This window comes from Dermacentor andersoni, unplaced genomic scaffold, assembly GCF_023375885.2.
Source record: "Dermacentor andersoni unplaced genomic scaffold, qqDerAnde1_hic_scaffold ctg00000106.1, whole genome shotgun sequence".
NCBI lineage: Eukaryota > Metazoa > Arthropoda > Arachnida > Ixodida > Ixodidae > Dermacentor > Dermacentor andersoni.
In genome coordinates, this window is record NW_027314813.1 from 144,316 (window position 1) to 167,868 (window position 23,553).

Genomic DNA, 23,553 nt, shown 5'->3' on the forward strand with positions numbered 1-23,553 from the left:
GACGAGATTGAAGTTTTCTGCAAAACCACAAGATGTGCATGCAAATGGTGCTTTTCGCAGAACGCGCACGTGGATTTCTACCAAACAACGTGCTAAGCATGCCGATGCTGCTCTTTTTAGCACCCGCGCACGGATTCGTGCGAAAACGCGTTTTAAGCATGCACATGCATCTTTTGGTAGACGAGATTGAAGTTTTCTGCAAAACCACAAGATGTGCATGCAAATGGTGCTTTTCGCAGAACGCGCACGTGGATTTCTACCAAACAACGTGCTAAGCATGCCGATGCTGCTCTTTTTAGCACCCGCGCACGGATTCGTGCGAAAACGCGTTTTAAGCATGCACATGCATCTTTTGGTAGACGAGATTGAAGTTTTCTGCAAAACCACAAGATGTGCATGCAAATGGTGCTTTTCACAGAACGCGCACGTGGATTTCTACCAAACAACGTGCTAAGCATGCCGATGCTGCTCTTTTTAGCACCCGCGCACGGATTCGTGCGAAAACGCGTTTTAAGCATGCACATGCATCTTTTGGTAGACGAGATTGAAGTTTTCTGCAAAACCACAAGATGTGCATGCAAATGGTGCTTTTCGCAGAACGCGCACGTGGATTTCTACCAAACAACGTGCTAAGCATGCCGATGCTGCTCTTTTTAGCACCCGCGCACGGATTCGTGCGAAAACGCGTTTTAAGCATGCACATGCATCTTTTGGTAGACGCGGATGAAGTTTTCTACAAAACCACAAGATGTGCATGCAAATGGTGCTCTTGGCAGAACGCGCACGTGGATTTCTACCAAACGACGTGCTAAGCATGCCGATGCTGCTCTTTTTAGCACCCGCGCACGGATTTGTGCGAAAACGCGTTTTAAGCATGCACATGCATCTGTTGGTAGACGAGATTGAAGTTTTCTGCAAAACCACAAGATGTGCATGCAAATGGTGCTTTTCGCAGAACGCGCACGTGGATTTCTACCAAACAACGTGCTAAGCATGCCGATGCTGCTCTTTTTAGCACCCGCGCACGGATTCGTGCGAAAACGCGTTTTAAGCATGCACATGCATCTTTTGGTAGACGAGATTGAAGTTTTCTGCAAAAGCACAAGATGTGCATGCAAATGGTGCTTTTCGCAGAACGCGCACGTGGATTTCTACCAAACAACGTGCTAAGCATGCCGATGCTGCTCTTTTTAGCACCCGCGCACGGATTCGTGCGAAAACGCGTTTTAAGCATGCACATGCATCTTTTGGTAGACGAGATTGAAGTTTTCTGCAAAACCACAAGATGTGCATGCAAATGGTGCTTTTCACAGAACGCGCACGTGGATTTCTACCAAACAACGTGCTAAGCATGCCGATGCTGCTCTTTTTAGCACCCGCGCACGGATTCGTGCGAAAACGCGTTTTAAGCATGCACATGCATCTTTTGGTAGACGAGATTGAAGTTTTCTGCAAAACCACAAGATGTGCATGCAAATGGTGCTTTTCGCAGAACGCGCACGTGGATTTCTACCAAACAACGTGCTAAGCATGCCGATGCTGCTCTTTTTAGCACCCGCGCACGGATTCGTGCGAAAACGCGTTTTAAGCATGCACATGCATCTTTTGGTAGACGCGGATGAAGTTTTCTGCAAAACCACAAGATGTGCATGCAAATGGTGCTCTTGGCAGAACGCGCACGTGGATTTCTACCAAACGACGTGCTAAGCATGCCGATGCTGCTCTTTTTAGCACCCGCGCACGGATTTGTGCGAAAACGCGTTTTAAGCATGCACATGCATCTTTTGGTAGACGAGATTGAAGTTTTCTGCAAAACCACAAGATGTGCATGCAAATGGTGCTTTTCGCAGAACGCGCACGTGGATTTCTACCAAACAACGTGCTAAGCATGCCGATGCTGCTCTTTTTAGCACCCGCGCACGGATTCGTGCGAAAACGCGTTTTAAGCATGCACATGCATCTTTTGGTAGACGAGATTGAAGTTTTCTGCAAAAGCACAAGATGTGCATGCAAATGGTGCTTTTCGCAGAACGCGCACGTGGATTTCTACCAAACAACGTGCTAAGCATGCAGATGCTGCTCTTTTTAGCACCCGCGCACGGATTCGTGCGAAAACGCGTTTTAAGCATGCACATGCATCTTTTGGTAGACGAGATTGAAGTTTTCTGCAAAACCACAAGATGTGCATGCAAATGGTGCTTTTCACAGAACGCGCACGTGGATTTCTACCAAACAACGTGCTAAGCATGCCGATGCTGCTCTTTTTAGCACCCGCGCACGGATTCGTGCGAAAACGCGTTTTAAGCATGCACATGCATCTTTTGGTAGACGAGATTGAAGTTTTCTGCAAAACCACAAGATGTGCATGCAAATGGTGCTTTTCGCAGAACGCGCACGTGGATTTCTACCAAACAACGTGCTAAGCATGCCGATGCTGCTCTTTTTAGCACCCGCGCACGGATTCGTGCGAAAACGCGTTTTAAGCATGCACATGCATCTTTTGGTAGACGCGGATGAAGTTTTCTGCAAAACCACAAGATGTGCATGCAAATGGTGCTCTTGGCAGAACGCGCACGTGGATTTCTACCAAACGACGTGCTAAGCATGCCGATGCTGCTCTTTTTAGCACCCGCGCACGGATTTGTGCGAAAACGCGTTTTAAGCATGCACATGCATCTTTTGGTAGACGAGATTGAAGTTTTCTGCAAAACCACAAGATGTGCATGCAAATGGTGCTTTTCGCAGAACGCGCACGTGGATTTCTACCAAACAACGTGCTAAGCATGCCGATGCTGCTCTTTTTAGCACCCGCGCACGGATTCGTGCGAAAACGCGTTTTAAGCATGCACATCCCTATTGAAAATCCCAGCATTGCCCATCATGAATTTTATGCTGGGCATGATGTAAAATGTGCTGGGCATGATGGAAAACATGATGGTGATGGTGGAATTCATCGTGGGTATAATGGGTGGATGGTGGGTACAGTGGTAGATGGTGGGATGTATTGGTGGGATACATACTGGGTGACTTGCCTCAATGGTGGGCGGGCTGGGTGAATGGTGGGTGTAGTGGGTGGATGGTGGGATGGCTACTGGGTGACCTGTGTAAATGGTGGGTGAATGCTGGGCGTGCTGGGAGGATGGTGGGTACATACTGGGTGAACTGTAGGAATGGTGAGTGAATGATGGATGTGCTGGGTGAATACTGCATGTACGTACTGGGTGAAATGTAAATGGTGTGCATGCTGGGTGAATGGTGGCTTTACTCGGTGGTTCGTGAAACACATAGTGAAGAAAATTTTTGCTTTATAGTACGATTTCTACAGCTTGATTGCTATGATACTTCAACCCCACTAGAGGCATTTTACTGTCAAGCAGGAGCAGGACACTTATTGAAGAAGGCGAAGACAAAATTAGTCACAATGTGACGTCATGTCCCACTTTAAAAACACAACCTGATCAATATTTAATTAAAAATTGAGAGACCTCTTTAAGGAAAATGTCAATTTATTAGTACAAAAAAAAGAAAAGTATAAAAAAAATATCTTGTCAACCGGGATTCGAACTTCGGACCTAAGCATCACGAGCCTAGCATCTTACCACTGCACCACGGCGCAATTATGTTTCGGCGTACATTTTGTCTACGTCGACAGTAAAAACCGCTGTCTGCGTTGCTGTTTACATTTGTATTTTAAAAGCCAAGATGCGGGTTCCCTCCACCGCGTCAGCTGCCGCATCTCTAGAAGAGCACAAGTGTTGTTACCATCGGCAGGTAGTAGTACATCGTGGAGTGATAGAACATCGATTTTGCTGTACGATATGCATATTGAATAAGAAATTCAGAAATACACAACGGTGACCGGGGACATTGTTAGGGTTGTTACTGGTAATTTCGACAGTTGTCTCTCGCTCTTTACACTTTTGAGCGCGCACATAATTCGTGTGTTCAACGCAAAATAGCTACATAAACACTCGTGGATGAGTCTTCATTCTGACAGCATACTGGCTTCTCACGGCAGCGCTGTACCAGATTAATGAGACCCGAGCGAGACAGGTTTTCACGCAACTTTGTGGAACAACCGAAAACTTCTTTTCCGCTTCGCATAAGCTTGTGCAATAATTATGGGAAATTAAGTAATGTGACAGTGTAACCGCACATGTAAGTCCACAGGCTTGTGTGCCACATCTTACCAAATAAAACAAAACGGATACGCAGCCATTCCCGCAGATGGTATGATTTTGATCAGCGGCCGATTTTGAGGAGGCGGGTAGGTGCCGCGTAGCCACGTCGACTTTAATACCGGTGTCGGTGCTATCAGCATTGCCGGCTTGAGAGAAGCACGGTTGAATACCGCGCAAGAGAAAAGTACAGTGCACACCACCAATGCGAAACTGACAAACAATTTTAAAGGGCAGCGACGGAAAGCGCTTCTGTTGCGACTTCGGAACTCTTGGCCGTCGCGACCGAATGTTTCTGTTGCGACGTCAGAATTGCTGTCGTAATGTCAGAGTCGCTGTCATGATAGAAAGCTGCTGTTCCGACTTCAGAACTCTTGTTGTCGCGACAGAACGTTTCTGTTCCGACTTCAGAGATCTTGGTCTTCGCGACAGAATGCTTCTGTTGCGACATCAGAATTTCTGTCGTAACGTCAGGAATGTCTGTCAACTACGGAAACGTGAGGAACTTCTGTCGTACAACAGAAATTTCTCTAGTTGCGACATGAATTCCTGTTGTCTTTTTTAACTGGTGTACCTTGTGGATTCTATCGCAGACGCAAGTAAATCACAAAGCTAATGAAGAAACACTGAACAAAACCGCGCATAAGCAGCCGCGTCTATTTGCTGGAATGCACGGTAGCACTTGCCTGCGAACATATTGTACACCGCCGCACATTTCTGGCACCCACCCCATAGGACACATTCACGCGGCAGAGACATGCGGTTTTTTCGAGGAATATTCGTGGGCCGCACGATAAATACAGAAGGCATGGACGACAGGTGCACAATACGCACACATTCACCACACCAACACGAAAGCAATGTGGAAGACACGGGTGTAATCCGCGCCACACGAGCGATTAATCCTCGTAGATTTGATGCTTTCTGACTGAATAAGTTACAAGGCGCACGGAAACATCGCACACTGGACGTGTACCTCCGAGATCATGTCAACGATTTCTAGTGCTAGTGACGAAAGCAACAAGTCGTTTAAAACAAAGTGACGGCGCAGGTAGCACGGGCCAATGCACGGGCAGTAGCGCAAGCCGTCGTGGGTGGGCATGGATGGGCTTCAAAACAGCTGAAAGTAGGCGGCGAACTTTCCGGAAGGGAGCAATGGGAGATTTGGCTAGCCAGCCTCGACCAGGCACGGCGGACCGCACAAGCCAGTGGAGTTATGGGCTAGGGGCTCCACCCCCTCGCTTTCCACACCTTTTTTTTTTCTTTTTTACTAAACCTTTTTATATATCTTTCTTCAATTTACAGCCCAGAGAAGGCTTCCTAAGAATGGTATATGCGAATCTCGAAGGCCATCTTTTTACTGCCCGCATGCGGCGGAAGCTCCTGGAAATCAAAAATACGTCATAGAATTTCTTTCTGCGCTAAAGTATAGCGGATAATATAAACTGTGCGATGGTTGTTTATGTATTGCAACATCTATATGTAGTTGGGCGCAACAAGGCACAAAGCGAGTGTGTGCTGGTTATTATTTTAGTCAACGCGAAGGCCAACCAAACTTCCAATTTCACAGGTGGCGCCACCCACCGCCCCGTTTCACAGTGGTTGCTCATAGTATCCATCCGCCAATCTTGTTCCCTTGTTTACATGTGCTGTCGGTCGTACGAGTTGCTACGATGTGTTCGTTGGATCGTGTTTTTGCGTTTGCTGTAATGAATTGTGACTTAGTTCGCGTTCACAAAAGTGTCAGAAGATAGCTTGTGTCTCGCTGCAAACTCGCGGTATGCGTGGTGCGCCAGGTAAAAGTGGACCAACGATTTTCATGCCATGGAGTGCGTTCCCTTTGTCCGTGGTGATTGTGGAAAGTTCGGTGGACGCCGCAAAGAAATGATGCGCATTATTAGCGTTCCGCAGGTCGTCCACTACGCAACTGCATGTATGCGGGAATAACTTTGCAGCTCCGGCAACTTGGAGGGCGCTTTTCGACCGCATCGTACCATTTAAAAGGTGAGTACACGCATGCTGTGCTTGCTTCTCGTGTGTGCATAGAGTGCCTTGCGAGCGTAAGAAATCGAACTCCCACGACGACATTGACTGTGCCGATGCTTGCTGAGCGTTGGTTGGCATAATTTGCTTGCGCAAGTTTATTGGCTTAATTATAAATTGAAAATCTTGGTGGGAGCTTCCTTCCGGTGAGAGGGATTAGGTTCGGCAACAGTCCTCATTTGCGCGAGCTGCCACTTTTCTGCTGAAGTTGGATAACAAAGACTCATCTGCCTCTTTACCTATTCTTACTGCAATGACGTTTCCTCTCTTACTAATGCTTCGAGGTTGTAAATAATGTCTATATACGCGGTTGTCGGTTTGTGAGCAGTTATTGGGAAAAAGTATAAGCACCATGCAAGTGATCTTGCGCGCGACAGCGACGCGATGTAGATGGCTTTCGCGCTCGCTCGTTCCCTACAAGTCGTACCCCATGCGAGCGGTCTTGCGCGCGACAGAGACGCGATGTAGATAGCTGTCGCGCTAGCTCGTTCCGTACAAGTCGTACCCTATGCGAGCGACGACATTGAAAGCCCGTCTCCCCGGTGTTGCCGGTATGAGGGCAGCAAATACGCACCAAAAGTGTGCTTTATTAATTTAATTTGCTGTGTTTTACTCAAAGGAGCAGCGTAAAACATTTCTTTAAAGTCTTGCAGTAGGTTCTTATCCTTGCACGTATCAAAATAGTCGTTTGCTTGTTCCGTGCAACAAGTGGTGGTACTCGACTGATTTATACATCCAGTTCCGGCTTCGCGCTATTGTCTGTTCGCTCATAGCACTTCTGGGCGACGAGCGACGAATTCTAGATTTCCAGAACCAGGCGACAAGAACGAGCGATATGTTCGCGCGACGGCCCGTTTTCTCGCTCAAAGCCGTTGCGCGTCGCCGTCACGCACAAAATCTCCCTCATAGGGTTCGGGCAAAAACATTTAAGCAATTACGGCTTGCTACTACTGCAGCTTACGTTTTGAGACAAGGTGTTTTGACATAACTAGAGATGACAAGGGAAAGTTGCTTAACTGATAAAAAAAAAATGAATTGTTACGTAAACAAACATTTGTTTGTAATGTACTGTAGCTGTCGGTCTTAAAAATTTTATTGTCATGAAGAGGTCCCTATTATCACAATATTCATCAGTAACTTTGACCTTGTGCTCTGTTCCCACCCTGCAATGGTGCAAACATTGTTTTTGTGACTTTTTCTGTGCTCCTTGCATGTGTTCACAATGACTCTAAAGTGCCACTGCTATAAGTTAACACAGAACCTATCTTGCAGTTGCAAGGCCGTGACCAACAACAGTGTCCACGTCAGGGAGGAGCTATGGCTGCAGCAGCACTGTGTGTAATCGGATGGTCTGGTCAGGTATGACTGAAGTGTATAAGATTGTGGACATATTACTCAGCAGTACTTTCTAAATAGGCTAAATATCTGCTCAACTTTATTCAACTTGCTGCTTATTTGTGTTTGTAGACATTATGTACACATTACCTTGTTCACTTTAAAATTAGACCTAACATGTCTTGAGGTTTATTTTTTCTTGCATCAATCACTTGGCTGAGCGTTACATTTTATTTTGCTTAGTACACATTATATCTACCTCTTGTTATTTTGTTTTATTGATTTGAAACTTTCCTGTGTTATACCTTTTATATCCACTTTTTTTTTCGTTTAGACTACACGCTTGTGCAGTTTCTGCACACGTAAGGATTAAAAGTGTGATGGGACAAATATGTCACAGGTCTAAGCATGCAGCATGCTTACCATTGTTTAACATTGGTATTACAATTATTGTGATGGTTACTTGCACGAACAAGACTAATTATTAAAAAAGTTGGACAAGACGGTGCACTAGACTTCAACTTACAAGCTTTATTCAGAAAACACGCAATGAGGCCCCACCTTATGCTCAAGAATATCTGCAGACAGATGCGTAAATAAATGTGCCACATGGGAGGAAACCAAATGTGCAACGAAGCCAATACTGCCCACAACAAGCCATTACAAAGCATTCAGCAGGTTCTTCTCAAGGTACAAAAAACACTCCTTTATCAGTGAGTTCCAGTGAAGGAGTGCTTACACATTCAGCAGCCTTTGAAATGCCAAACACCAAATATTTCCTTATCTAAGTGCCTGTCAAACCGTCTGAGCACTTGCTTGTTTTGAAAACACAGGTAGCATTTACGAGCACATCTTCGGCAGTGGTCAGCCAAATGGGCAGTGCCTGCTAGAGCGTTTACAGCGTTCCGGTGCTCCCTAAGCCTCTCATTCAAGAACCTGCCCTTTTGTCCAATACAGCACTTTCTACAGGGAAGTGAAATCTTGTATACCACCCCCACATTGCAGTTAAAAAAGTGGGTGACATGCTCCTTAGTGCATGTACCCTGATTCCCGGCGTTGCTTACCAACCTGCACATTCTTGCGAGCTCTAGTGGCGCTGAAGAAAACACTTACACTGCACTGGTTTGCCACATTGTTTAGGTGGTGGGACCCCCATGTACAGATGGCACAGCCACAGGGCGCCCACTGGGACATGCGTTATTGCACCGAGCAGCAGCCAGATCTGTTTTTACCTCTTTAATGAGGCTCCCAGTAATTGACACCAAGGTGTTATCGAGATGCCCGGCCCTACATAAATGGCTCGCTTGTTGCTGAGCACTGCAGGAAACCTGGTGCACAAGATTTAACCAGAACAGCTCTCGGGCAGCTAGGAGCTATGCATCTTTTAACATGGAGTATGCCAAACGGCAGTCGAGCAAGGGCTTCTTTTTCATAAGAGAGTATATATAATAAAGGAAAGTATGATTTAAAATTATACGAATATCGAATGATTGCAGGCGATCATCTTCTGGCAATTCATGTGTGAACTTGAGTCCTACTGAACACTGTTCGAAAACACCCACAATGTTTTTAACAGCAAAGCCAGCACAACAAGAAATTCATTGGCACTACCACATTGCCCACTGGACGTGCAGTAATGCATGTCCCAGTGGTAGCCGTGCAGCTCTGCCATACATACACAGGGTGTCCCATCGCCTAGAAGAAAGGTGGCGAACAAGTTGGTGTAGGCATTTTTTCAGCACCGCTAATGCTCACAAGAATATGCAAGTTGGTAAACATTGCTGGGCGTCAAGGTACATGCACTAAGGAGCATGTCACCTGCTTTGTTAACTGAAATGTAGTGATGGTATACTACATTGCACTTCCCTGTGGAAAGTGGTATATTGAACAAACAGGTGCCTGAATGAATGGCTTGGGGAGTACCGGAACGCTGTAAATGCTCTCACAGGCGCTGGCTACTTGGCTGATCACTGTTAACTTACCCATAAATGCTCCCCATGTTTTCATAACACACAAGTGCTCAGTCAGTTTGTCAGGCAGTTATATAGGGAAATGTTTGAGGTGTTTTGCATTTCGAAAGCTGCTGATGAATGCATAAGCACTCCATCACTGGTACTAGCTGATAAATAACTGTTGTCTTTAGAAAAATCTGGTGAATGCTTTGTAATGGCTTCTTGTGGATGCTTATTAGCTTCTATGTGCATTTCGTTATCCCCTATGTGGCACATTCGTTTATGCATCTGTCTCCACAATAACTGAGCATGCGGTGGCCTGTTTGCATGTTTTTTATTCTTCTGAATAAAGCTTGGCAGTTGAAGTCTACCGCTTTGGCTAGTCCGACCTTTATTCCGTTCGCCTTGTTTGTGCTAGTAACTATGTCACAGGAGCTGTGTCAACGCCAACTAGCCCAACCTTCTGCATTAATTTCACAATTATTTCTCAAGTTCCCAGAACAATGGACACAAGTTTGAATTTCTTTAAATGGTACATGAAGGCCAGTATTCACTGTGCTGTAAGTACTACAGCAGTGAGGAGTTTTCTTGTAAGCTTGCTTTCTTTCTCTACATTTTTTTATATTCTTCTTAAGCTATACCCATTCATGCAAGTAGGCATTGTGGCAGAGTCTGTGTCCAGTTGCATTGTTTTCGACTTTGTCTATACTGCATAGACCACATAGTTGGCACATAGTTGAGTCTATTGACGCACTATCATTAAATAACCATGCAGTTTTGCACATGCAAGATTGCCTGCTCGCTATGGCTAAAGCATTTGCTGGTTATTGCTGTGTTGCTCATCAAGTGAACTTAATCTCAACAGCACCACACAGAACATCTGCTTGGCAGTGGTGTAATTTTAGTAGTGATTATCAGCCAACAAGCTCTAAGTCTACAGCTGTCCAGAAATAATTCTATTACTTTGAGTCTCTCCACATATTTGGTTAGCACAGTGGGCAGTTTTCTATTTATTCTGCTTGGTGCTCTTCAGGCGAGAATATTTTCAACTAGCAAGTACAAAGTGTAATGCTGTCAAAAGCCTTTGATTACTGGGCAAATGAATTGAAAGCATTGTACGTAATCCAAAACGTATTTTTCACAAAATACTATCGTGAAGAACAAGCATCATGTGCACTGCAACTCATGGTTTTATGTTGGTATGCAGGTATCTCAAGCTAAGGGTGTTTGTGCATGTATTTTCCACATATTAGCTAATGCTTTAGCTACATGAAACTGCCTATGTTGTGGCTGCTGAATTCAAATTTGTGGTTGGTGAACCTGCTTGTTTTTGCTGTGCACTTACATTTCTGTTGTTTCTTAAGGGTTGTAGCCACGTTACAACTGATGTATTGCAGCAATGTCAAAGGTAGCTTGCACCCATTATTGCTACAGTGTGCTAACAGACACCTGTCCCCGTATTTGTGCATTTTCTGAGAACCAGCCGTATCCTCTAGGTGAAATTTGTAGTGTCGTTTTGAGTTTGCCAGTCAGTTCATATACCTCTTGAGGACAAAATTTACACAGTGAAGGAAGGGAGACCATACAACATGACCAGTGATGACTGAATATTTTGATAGAAGGAATAAAAATAACACTGAATGTGTGCTTATATTGTGCACAAGTTCCTTCAGAAGGAAAATGTGAGTTGTAATACAAAGGCAAAAAATCACAATAAACAGTATTTGCGTAAAAAAAGGTGAATAGTCAGACTAATTTCTATGCCTTGTCGTCTAGAAAGGACGCCTTTTTTCATGCATTCATAATGGGGGCTTGCTCACACGTCTTGTGGTAGGCCTCTCTGATTTCTCTTGTCAATTTTTCACCGTGGGTGGAAACAGATAAACTAATTTAATCTGGCCTAAAGCCCTATCGCTGCAATGCACGGGGCCAAGTCCGACGAGCTTGCCGGTCTTCTCAGTAAAATGTGGTGATTTCTTTGGTACATATTTAGTTCCTGGCCTGTCAGCTTCCTAACATTGGAATGCAGTACACTGCCCCTAACACGCACTAGACATATTTCGTGGTATGTTTAACCAAGCGTACCTCGCTTGCCTGCGCGCTTTTCTCCGTTCACTTGTGGACTGTGCTGCATACCTGCCTACTTTATTTTTTCGCTCGAAATATGTGTGCATAGCATTCCACAAGCGCATTGAGAAAGACGTCCAGGCAAGGGAGATTTGTATAAATTACCACTAAATATGGCTTGTGTCCGTCATTAGTAGTGTAGTCTATGCCTCTGTTCATGTGTATGTTTGGTCAAATGTACAGGGTCGTCAACTCTTGGCACGAACACGACTCAGCGTGACCACGCCCCGCGGAGTACCAGCGTGCATGGCGCAGGGGGGATGTGGAGCTTCGTGTCATCTGCTAAAGTGCGGGAGCACGCCATGCTTTAGCGGATGACACACGACATGAAGTCCCACCTCTAAGCCCCTGTGCGCCTGCGCCGCTTAGCTCCACTGCACAGCCATGCCATGCGCGCTGGCAATCCGCGGAGTTCGGCCACTCTGCACCATCTTCGTACTAAGAATGGACGGTCTTGTACATGGGGCAGACTGGCTGGTGTATAAGCATGTGCCCAGGAGAGTACCATTATTCACTCAAGGGACAAGCATGCTCGTCCCACTTGACAATGCATTGACACAACTGGTGATGCACGCCAGATTTAGACTGTTCATCTCTTTTGTTTACTTAAGGCAACCGATTGATCAATAATATCACTGAGGCATACCATTTAAAAAAGAGGGACATCTGTCAGCCAGTGCTCATTATGATTGCATTACAAAGAGGAATACTCTCTAAATGACACGGAATAGTGATCACTCCGTGCTTATTTGTTCTATCTTTATGCAAGTACTGTTTATCATGATTTTGTACATTTGTATTGCAACTTGTGCCCTTTGTCTTAAAAGATTGCTTGTGCAGTGCAAGGGCACATGCAGTATAAATATTATCTTTAATTCTTGCATCAAAATTAATGTTGAATTGGTAGCTTTTGTGTCTTGTCTTCTTTCTGTCCCTTGTACCACTCAAAAGGTAAACATTAACGTACACCAACTTTCTTGCATCAGAAATTGACGGACCTAATTAACCTATATCATATTGTTTTATACAAGTGTGTTTTAGTGTTAAGAATACTGCTCAGGAAAAAAACACTTCATATCTATTGCAGGTACAGATTGGTGTGGGATTTGTGATGCCACTCAACTAGTGGCATTACATATTCAAGTCTGCTTCCGACGGGAAGTGCCCATTAGAGGTGGCATGGCACCTGTGGACACCAGTGCAAGCAGGTGAAAGCAGCCTGACTGGACAGGCCTGCCGGACAATGTGCCGCGCATCTGGGAAGCTTCCGGCAACACCGGAGAAAGTGGCTGCTTTGAAGAGTAAGTCAACAGTCACCTCATTTAAGAAACATAAATGCATATCTACAAGTTATCTGAATGAGTTAGCATTGCATGATGTATATAGAGCGACAAGAAATGGCAAAGCAAGAATGAGGCAAGTGCCCATATGTATATCTTTTTCTTCTGCTGTATATGCAGTGTGTCTCGACACACAATTTAAATGTTTCTGTGGGTATGAAAAGCAGCACAAGATAATTTCGGGATATGGGTTTCCGGCGAAAACCGCCCACAAATTTTCCCCCATAATTAGTTTCAATTAAAAACAAGAAAGTCGGGTGGCTACACGAGCGGTTAATTTTGACAGGACCTTGATAGCTTGCATTCACCTGCTGCTCATTGTCTTAACAGAAGTGAACATTTAAGCACCTCATTGTCTTTGAAATTTCTAATGTAGACTTGGCATGCGTTATTGTAGCTTTTCACGCTGCAGCTTTCATTTCACTTTTTTGAAATAATGCTTCTCAAGAAAATTGGGTTCCGACACAGCTTGGCAAATTGTATGGTCTAAAAGCTTTTTAAAGCACTGCCTTCCAAAGTCTTGACTGTGGTCACCTGATGTGCTGCTTTACAATCTGCAGCGTTCACAGCCACGCAATTTCAAAACACTATTCTGATTATTGGGATGTAAAAATTATAAACAGGGATAAAGTGCCTCAGAAAGGGTGGCCAACATTTCGTTGGGAGGACCTATCTTCTCAAAGGCTGCCTCGTCATCCTCGGCATGTTAGTTTTAAAGTGTTAGTAGAGTGACGTCACATGCAGTTGTCGGGAGTGGCTGGTTATAAAGGGAGACTTGAAGGAGAATGAGCGCGGTCACCTGATGTCTGTAAGCCTGATTCCTAAGACGTAGGAACAAGAGTGGGAGTGGGAAGGCGGGGAGAAAAGGAGAAAAAAAAAAGACACCAAGAGGGAAAGAAAGAACAAGAAAAGAAAAAGAAGGGCATAGGACGGTGTTGGGGAAGCAAGAGGTTAGGGAGCATTCAGGGGTGTCTTTGGCAGCATGTTCTTGTGGCTTTAAAGGAGCCGGTGAGGCGGTCAGTGCTCGAGTAACAAAAACAACCCGAAAAGACATTAGTTGAAAGAATGACTTGAGTAGCATAGCAGCAATGCGTCGGATAATTTAGAAGCAGTTAAGATGGCAGCAAGGAGTCTGGAATGCAGTGCATAGGGTAGCTGGAAGGCAGCGGCATGGTCTTTCTAGGGACGTTAGTCCCAGTAGCTCAACGTAGGTGTCGTCACAGCGGTATACAGAAGTGGCAATACCCTGTGTGGCTGAGGCACCGAAGAAGGTATCCTGGCGCCTGGGACTTTGGAATGTGTTGGTGAGGGTGTTTCGAAAAAATATAATAAAGAACAGACACATATGGGGGTGAACTGAAACTGGAATAACAAATAAGAGGGTGGCATGAGCAAAAGCGGGCGGAAGCAGATGTACATGGGAAAACATATTTATGCGAACATATTTATGGGGATTCTACAGACTTCCTATTGCGCTGCACTGACAGGCCCCACACATACCTACGATACATAGACGACATATTCATAATATGGTGACATGGTCAAGACAGGCTAGATAAATATGTAGGATTTCTAAATTCTTTTCACCCAACAATAAAATTCACATCAAAATCTTCAATGGAGTGCATAAACGTTCTGGACACAACAATATACATTGACACTGGGACACTAATGACAATGCTGTATGGAAACCTTTTGACAAACAGTACCTAGAATATACAAGCCACCATCAAGCCACATTGCAAAGAAGGCATCTTTAAAGGCCAAGCACATGGCTACGTCACATGTGTGTTGAAAACCAAGACTACATAGATAGACTTGATCACCTTAAAGAAACCCTATCAAACGGGAACCACCCAAAGAGTGCCCTTCAGAAAGCCTGCACCGATGCAACCAAACTTGACTGAGCAGAGGTGCTCAACCCCCACCCTAAGATCACAAGAACAGCGCCTCTTCTTACTACTAAATTCTCAAACACACTCCCAAACATGAACAACATCCTCAATAAATACTACCCAATTCTCACCAGCAACCAGAAACAAGATTTTTCCCGCCCTGCCCAGAGTAGTCTTGAGATGCAACACTATAATATTAAGGATATTCTTGTACGTGCCAAACTAAAAACAAAAACGAAGTTAGGAACCAGTCCCTGTGGCCGCCCGGGTGCTCTACATGCAAACATATTTAATCTACTACTACAGTAATAAGTACAGCATCAAATTACTCAAACAAGGTAACTTCGAGTTTCATCTGCACATTAAGCAATGTAGTCTACTGTCTAGAATGTGCCACTTGTAGCAAATAATACATAGGTGAGACAGGACAAAAAATTCATAAAAGACTGAACGGTCACAGCGCAGATACAAAACAATTTACCTAAAGCAGTAGCCAGCCACTTCAATGAGCATGTCATATGTGACAAAGCAAGGCTCTATAGACTACAAATTTCCGCTCACCTCGCTAGAGGAAATATATGGAATATCATACCTCATACACAAGTTTAAATGCCTACATCCAATGGGAATCAATTTAACACATAGCAACTTAGAATCTTTAAAAACTTTAAAGCTGTAACTTAAATCGGAAAGCCTGATGTCATCAACCAAGGCACAAAACACATTGTGCCACCAGCTAAACTTAATTCTTAACCTCACCTATTCCACCGTTTTTAATTTTTACCTGCTTACTACTCAATTTAATATATTCTTTCATGTTTTAATGTTTATATCAACTGTATGACCCCTTTTCCCATGTACACCTGCCTCCGCCCACTTTCGCTCATGTAACCCTCCTATTTGTTATTCCACTTTCAGTTCCCCCCTTTTGTCTGTTTTCTATCATATTTTTTTAACACCCTCACAACCACAATCCAAAATCCCAGATGCCAGGATACCTTTTTCTGCGCATCAGTCACACAGGGTATCACCAGCTCTATATACCACTGTGATGACACCTGCGTTGAGCTACTGAGGCTGACATCCCTAAAACACCATGCCTCTGCCTGCCAGCTACCGCATGCATTACATCCCAGAATCCTTGTCGCCATCTTAACTTCTTCAAAATTACCCGACGCGTTGCTGCTACGCTACTCAAGTCATTCTTTCAACTGATGTCTTTTGGGGTCCTTTTTGTTACTCGCACACTGACCACCTGACCAGTTCTAAAACGGCAGAAACATGCCGCCAATGACACTCCTGAATGCTCCCTAACCCCTCACTTCTTTAACACGCTCCCATGCCCTTCTTTTTCTTGTCTTTCTTTTTTTGCCTCTTGGCATCTCTTTTTTTTCTCCTTTTCTTTCGTTTCTTTTCTCGCCGCCTTCCTATTCTCACGGTCTTGTGCCCTCGTCTTAGGAACCATGCTTACAGACGTTAGACGACAGCGCTTATTCTCTTTAAAGTCTCTCCCTTTAGAACCAGCTGCCACTGACAACAACCGCACGTGACGTCACCCTACTAACATGCCAACTAACATGCCAAGGCTGACCAGGCCACTTTTGACGAAGATAGCTCCTATCGAAACGTTGGCCAGCCTTTCTGAGGCACCTCATCCATGTTTATAACCTTCATACCACAGTGTGCTATTCCATCTGTCAGCCGCTTTCTTGATTTTTGATGTTCTGATTATTGAAGTTTGTAAGACATGGCCTATAAGCACTTTCGGCATACTTTCAGTGATCTCATTTTATTTTAGCATAAGAATGAGGAAAGAACTGGTACACAAAGAAAGCACCTCGTAAATTTGTCGCATGTACGCTCTGATCTGCATAGCTGATCTTGTTCTACGCAAAGCATCCTAAAATTTTCATGCCTCTCGTCGGTGCCAAGAAAAGCAAGGTGCTGGGCATCATGCGGAATTCCAGCGCTTTCCGCCAGCCTGGATTAGAAAGGACTATATAGTGTGGCTGTAACTGGCATTCTTCTGCCAAGATTCAATTGTTTTATGGATCAAAGTACCAGTTACTCTTGTAGTCGCATCAACACTCTGCCGCAGATTTCATTTCCTACAGAAATATGTTTTTTTTTTAACAGACGAGCATGAAAGATTGCTCTGTATTACGTTAAGATGCTTCTTTAGGCGTTTTTTACATTGAAGATGTAGGTTAGCTTAGCAAAGTAGCAATATGGAGATAGAAAAGTAGAACAAAAAAAATGGCAGATCCCATGCACTGTGAGAATCGATGTACACGAAGCACACATTGTTTGCTTTGATTGACAATAATTAACGGTGATGTTAGTGGCAAGTTTGTAATTTTTTCAGCGTTTAGTCCAATACGAAAGTGGCGAGTTGATGTTAAGCGTTACCTTGCATGCACCACTTCTGTTTGTCTGCATAGTCCACAGAACACACAGGGAGATGTGTTTGCTTGAGGCGTTGTTGCGAGTCATTGTTCATAATCTCTGAGAGGGAATTGAGCGTTGTCATTGCCTCACATGGCGCACCGCATCATGGCAGAAATATTAAACTTTAATTGAATTATGAGGCTGTGCATACTTCAATTAGGTATTGTAATTGTATGTATACAGTGTATACATAAGTTCGCGGTCTGCACTACATTTCACTGCGTAGCGAAGACGCTCCTGTTCTGTGTGACGCTTCTTTCAAGTCTGGGTGTCCTCGACGTCGAGTGCACGCCTTGCTGGCGCGTGTTAATTGGCTCCTTCTACATACATGGCCAACACACTGTTGAGATTCCAGCTCAAAGCGCTCTCTTCAGACTAAGGACGATTCTAATGTTTACACTATCACAGCCCAGCATCTGCATTTTTCTCGCATAGAAATTAAAACCAGCACAGCACGCGCAATACACACTAACGGTGAAATGCTGGGGCAGCAGCGCCGGTCAGGATGTGCAGAGGTGAGCGCCATCTGGTAATGTTGCAAGAAATCCAACGGCACGCATGACAAGACCATAGCAGCTGCAGCGCCCGTAATGTTGGGAGAAGAGGCAAAAAAAGCTTCACTTTAAAACATTAGTTGCCATCATTTGCAGCTGAATAAAGCTTGCAAGCCAGCCATTATACAGCTTTTACATGAAATCTTTTATGCCTATATGGCAAATGCTAAAGTTACGACTTCCTCACAAACTGCACGAGCAACAAGTAAAGCTAACAAATGATAGAATGGACAAACCAGACAGCTTGCACCTTGCAGCTCTCCTGCATGCGTTAGAGACAGTGTAGCCAAATTGTGGCTCTCCGAATTTGACAGGAATTTGGGTGGTCAAAGAGCAGACAAATTATGCAAAATCATAAGCCAAATATCCACCCCATAAGGCTTTGAGTAAGCTCCCATGTGTCTAAATTTTGCAGTTAAGCCAACCTCCCAATGAGAAGAGGCATGGCTTTGGCTTTGGCAAAAAACATACAAAAATCTCATGTAAATCTGCAAAACAATGTGATCCGTGTGTATGCATTCTCACTGCAAATAAACCTGCGCTGGCTTGCGCCCTGGGTAGCATGTTTGTGTGTGACATTTGCTGCATTTTGTTATCTGAAACTTTTTTTGAAGTGATTAGAGCAGATTTCCTTCATTCACTTATTGCTAGAAATCATTGGAAAAACAATTTACTCATATATTTATTGCACTCTCCTTTTAGACTGCCTGGAGAAATACATAAGTGACCATCTAATGATGCCACCTGCACCACATCCGAAGAACCACCTTGATTCCCTGCGAAAGCACCTTTGGAGCTTTCTTTTACACAAGCAGGACGCCAGGGCAAGCGAGTGGAAAAGTAAATACAGTACAAGTATAGTGATGCTTTTTCAATAAAGTGTGATGATATGCTACGTAGTATGGTGCTTTACAGATTGATTCGTTATGGCATGAAAATAGAGCATCTTGGCAACACGTGTATACAGACTGTACACTTCACAAGACTCAACATCACATAAAGATAGCCTGTCATGAGGTTCCGAATAGCAATGGCTGCTCCTTCAATTCATCACACAACTTGCCTTTGACGTGCTGCGCCCACGATGATAACCAACCCAGTGCCACCCATCACCCACCGTGCCGCCCAGCACCCACTGTGCCCAGCAACCACCATGCCGCCCAGCACCCGCCGTGCCCAGCAACCACCATGCCCAGCAACCACCATGCCGCCCAGCACCCACCGTGCCACCCGTCACCCACCATGTCACCCAGCACCCACCATGCCACCCGTCACCCAGCATGCCACCCACTACCATAATCCACCATGATGATGGATGATGGATTCCACTATGCCCAGCATCGGGCAAATTTTCAATAGGGATGCATCTTTTGGTAGACGAGATTGAAGTTTTCTGCAAAAGCACAAGATGTGCATGCAAATGGTGCTTTTCGCAGAACGCGCACGTGGATTTCTACCAAACAACGTGGTAAGCATGCCGATGCTGCTCTTTTTAGCACCCGCGCACGGATTCGTGCGAAAACGCGTTTTAAGCATGCACATGCATCTTTTGGTAGACGAGATTGAAGTTTTCTGCAAAACCACAAGATGTGCATGCAAATGGTGCTTTTCGCAGAACGCGCACGTGGATTTCTACCAAACAACGTGCTAAGCATGCCGATGCTGCTCTTTTTAGCACCCGCGCACGGATTCGTGCGAAAACGCGTTTTAAGCATGCACATGCATCTTTTGGTAGACGAGATTGAAGTTTTCTGCAAAACCACAAGATGTGCATGCAAATGGTGCTTTTCGCAGAACGCGCACGTGGATTTCTACCAAACAACGTGCTAAGCATGCCGATGCTGCTCTTTTTAGCACCCGCGCACGGATTCGTGCGAAAACGCGTTTTAAGCATGCACATGCATCTTTTGGTAGACGCGGATGAAGTTTTCTGCAAAACCACAAGATGTGCATGCAAATGGTGCTTTTGGCAGAACGCGCACGTGGATTTCTACCAAACGACGTGCTAAGCATGCCGATGCTGCTCTTTTTAGCACCCGCGCACGGATTTGTGCGAAAACGCGTTTTAAGCATGCACATGCATCTTTTGGTAGACGAGATTGAAGTTTTCTGCAAAACCACAAGATGGGCATGCAAATGGTGCTTTTCGCAGAACGCGCACGTGGATTTCTACCAAACAACGTGCTAAGCATGCCGATGCTGCTCTTTTTAGCACCCGCGCACGGATTCGTGCGAAAACGCGTTTTAAGCATGCACATGCATCTTTTGGTAGACGCGGATGAAGTTTTCTGCAAAACCACAATATGTGCATGCAAATGGTGCTTTTGGCAGAACGCGCACGTGGATTTCTACCAAACGACGTGCTAAGCATGCCGATGCTGCTCTTTTTAGCACCCGCGCACGGATTTGTGCGAAAACGCGTTTTAAGCATGCACATGCATCTTTTGGTAGACGCGGATGAAGTTTTCTGCAAAACCACAAGATGTGCATGCAAATGGTGCTCTTGGCAGAACGCGCACGTGGATTTCTACCAAACGACGTGCTAAGCATGCCGATGCTGCTCGTTTTAGCACCCGCGCACGGATTTGTGCGAAAACGCGTTTTAAGCATGCACATGCATCTTTTGGTAGACGAGATTGAAGTTTTCTGCAAAACCACAAGATGTGCATGCAAATGGTGCTTTTCGCAGAACGCGCACGTGGATTTCTACCAAACAACGTGCTAAGCATGCCGATGCTGCTCTTTTTAGCACCCGCGCACGGATTCGTGCGAAAACGCGTTTTAAGCATGCACATGCATCTTTTGGTAGACGAGATTGAAGTTTTCTGCAAAACCACAAGATGTGCATGCAAATGGTGCTTTTCGCAGAACGCGCACGTGGATTTCTACCAAACAACGTGCTAAGCATGCCGATGCTGCTCTTTTTAGCACCCGCGCACGGATTCGTGCGAAAACGCGTTTTAAGCATGCACATGCATCTTTTGGTAGACGAGATTGCAGTTTTCTGCAAAACCACAAGATGTGTATGCAAATGGTGCTTTTCGCAGAACGCGCACGTGGATTTCCACCAAACAACGTGCTAAGCATGCCGATGCTGCTCTTTTTAGCACCCGCGCACGGATTCGTGCGAAAACGCGTTTTAAGCATGCACATGCATCTTTTGGTAGACGAGATTGAAGTTTTCTGCAAAACCACAAGATGTGCATGTAAATGGTGCTTTTCGCAGAACGCGCACGTGGATTTCTACCAAACAACGTGCTAAGCATGCCGATGCTGCTCTTTTTAGCACCCGCGCACGGATTCGTGCGAAAACGCGTTTTAAGCATGCACATGCATCTTTTGGTAGACGAGATTGAAGTTTTCTGCAAAACCACAAGATGTGCATGCAAATGGTGCTTTTCGCAGAACGAGCACGTGGATTTCTACCAAACAACGTGCTAAGCATGCCGATGCTGCTCTTTTTAGCACCCGCGCACGGATTCGTGCGAAAACGCGTTTTAAGCATGCACATGCATCTTTTGGTAGACGCGGATGAAGTTTTCTGCAAAACCACAAGATGTGCATGCAAATGGTGCTTTTGGCAGAACGCGCACGTGGATTTCTACCAAACGACGTGCTAAGCATGCCGATGCTGCTCTTTTTAGCACCCGCGCACGGATTCGTGCGAAAACGCGTTTTAAGCATGCACATGCATCTTTTGGTAGACGCGGATGAAGTTTTCTGCAAAACCACAATATGTGCATGCAAATGGTGCTCTTGGCAGAACGCGCACGTGGATTTCTACCAAACGACGTGCTAAGCATGCCGATGCTGCTCTTTTTAGCACCCGCGCACGGATTTGTGCGAAAACGCGTTTTAAGCATGCACATGCATCTTTTGGTAGACGAGATTGAAGTTTTCTGCAAAACCACAAGATGTGCATGCAAATGGTGCTTTTCGCAGAACGCGCACGTGGATTTCTACCAAACAACGTGCTAAGCATGCCGATGCTGCTCTTTTTAGCACCCGCGCACGGATTCGTGCGAAAACGCGTTTTAAGCATGCACATGCATCTTTTGGTAGACGAGATTGAAGTTTTCTGCAAAACCACAAAATGTGCATGCAAATGGTGCTTTTCGCAGAACGCGCACGTGGATTTCTACCAAACAACGTGCTAAGCATGCCGATGCTGCTCTTTTTAGCACCCGCGCACGGATTCGTGCGAAAACGCGTTTTAAGCATGCACATGCATCTTTTGGTAGACGAGATTGAAGTTTTCTGCAAAACCACAAGATGTGCATGCAAATGGTGCTTTTCGCAGAACGCGCACGTGGATTTCCACCAAACAACGTGCTAAGCATGCCGATGCTGCTCTTTTTAGCACCCGCGCACGGATTCGTGCGAAAACGCGTTTTAAGCATGCACATGCATCTTTTGGTAGACGAGATTGAAGTTTTCTGCAAAACCACAAGATGTGCATGTAAATGGTGCTTTTCGCAGAACGCGCACGTGGATTTCTACCAAACAACGTGCTAAGCATGCCGATGCTGCTCTTTTTAGCACCCGCGCACGGATTCGTGCGAAAACGCGTTTTAAGCATGCACATGCATCTTTTGGTAGACGAGATTGAAGTTTTCTGCAAAACCACAAGATGTGCATGCAAATGGTGCTTTTCGCAGAACGAGCACGTGGATTTCTACCAAACAACGTGCTAAGCATGCCGATGCTGCTCTTTTTAGCACCCGCGCACGGATTCGTGCGAAAACGCGTTTTAAGCATGCACATGCATCTTTTGGTAGACGCGGATGAAGTTTTCTGCAAAACCACAAGATGTGCATGCAAATGGTGCTTTTGGCAGAACGCGCACGTGGATTTCTACCAAACGACGTGCTAAGCATGCCGATGCTGCTCTTTTTAGCACCCGCGCACGGATTCGTGCGAAAACGCGTTTTAAGCATGCACATGCATCTTTTGGTAGACGCGGATGAAGTTTTCTGCAAAACCACAAGATGTGCATGCAAATGGTGCTCTTGGCAGAACGCGCACGTGGATTTCTACCAAACGACGTGCTAAGCATGCCGATGCTGCTCTTTTTAGCACCCGCGCACGGATTTGTGCGAAAACACGTTTTAAGCATGCACATGCATCTTTTGGTAGACGAGATTGAAGTTTTCTGCAAAACCACAAGATGTGCATGCAAATGGTGCTTTTCGCAGAACGCGCACGTGGATTTCTACCAAACAACGTGCTAAGCATGCCGATGCTGCTCTTTTTAGCACCCGCGCACGGATTCGTGCGAAAACGCGTTTTAAGCATGCGCATGCATCTTTTGGTAGACGAGATTGAAGTTTTCTGCAAAACCACAAAATGTGCATGCAAATGGTGCTTTTCGCAGAACGCGCACGTGGATTTCTACCAAACAACGTGCTAAGCATGCCGATGCTGCTCTTTTTAGCACCCGCGCACGGATTCGTGCGAAAACGCGTTTTAAGCATGCACATGCATCTTTTGGTAGACGAGATTGAAGTTTTCTGCAAAACCACAAGATGTGCATGCAAATGGTGCTTTTCGCAGAACGCGCACGTGGATTTCTACCAAACAACGTGCTAAGCATGCCGATGCTGCTCTTTTTAGCACCCGCGCACGGATTCGTGCGAAAACGCGTTTTAAGCATGCACATGCATCTTTTGGTAGACGAGATT

At 45.2% G+C, this 23,553-nt stretch overlaps 1 long non-coding RNA gene across 1 annotated transcript; it reads left to right on the forward strand.

The window, feature by feature from the left end:
• The first annotated feature begins 5,218 nt into the window (after window positions 1–5,218).
• LOC126546985 (uncharacterized) lies at window positions 5,219–18,767 on the forward strand. Its single transcript, XR_007602639.3, has 4 exons — window positions 5,219–6,182; window positions 7,494–7,580; window positions 12,723–12,936; window positions 18,575–18,767. It is a non-coding gene; the product is annotated as an uncharacterized lncRNA (long non-coding RNA).
• The last annotated feature ends 4,786 nt before the right edge of the window (window positions 18,768–23,553 follow it).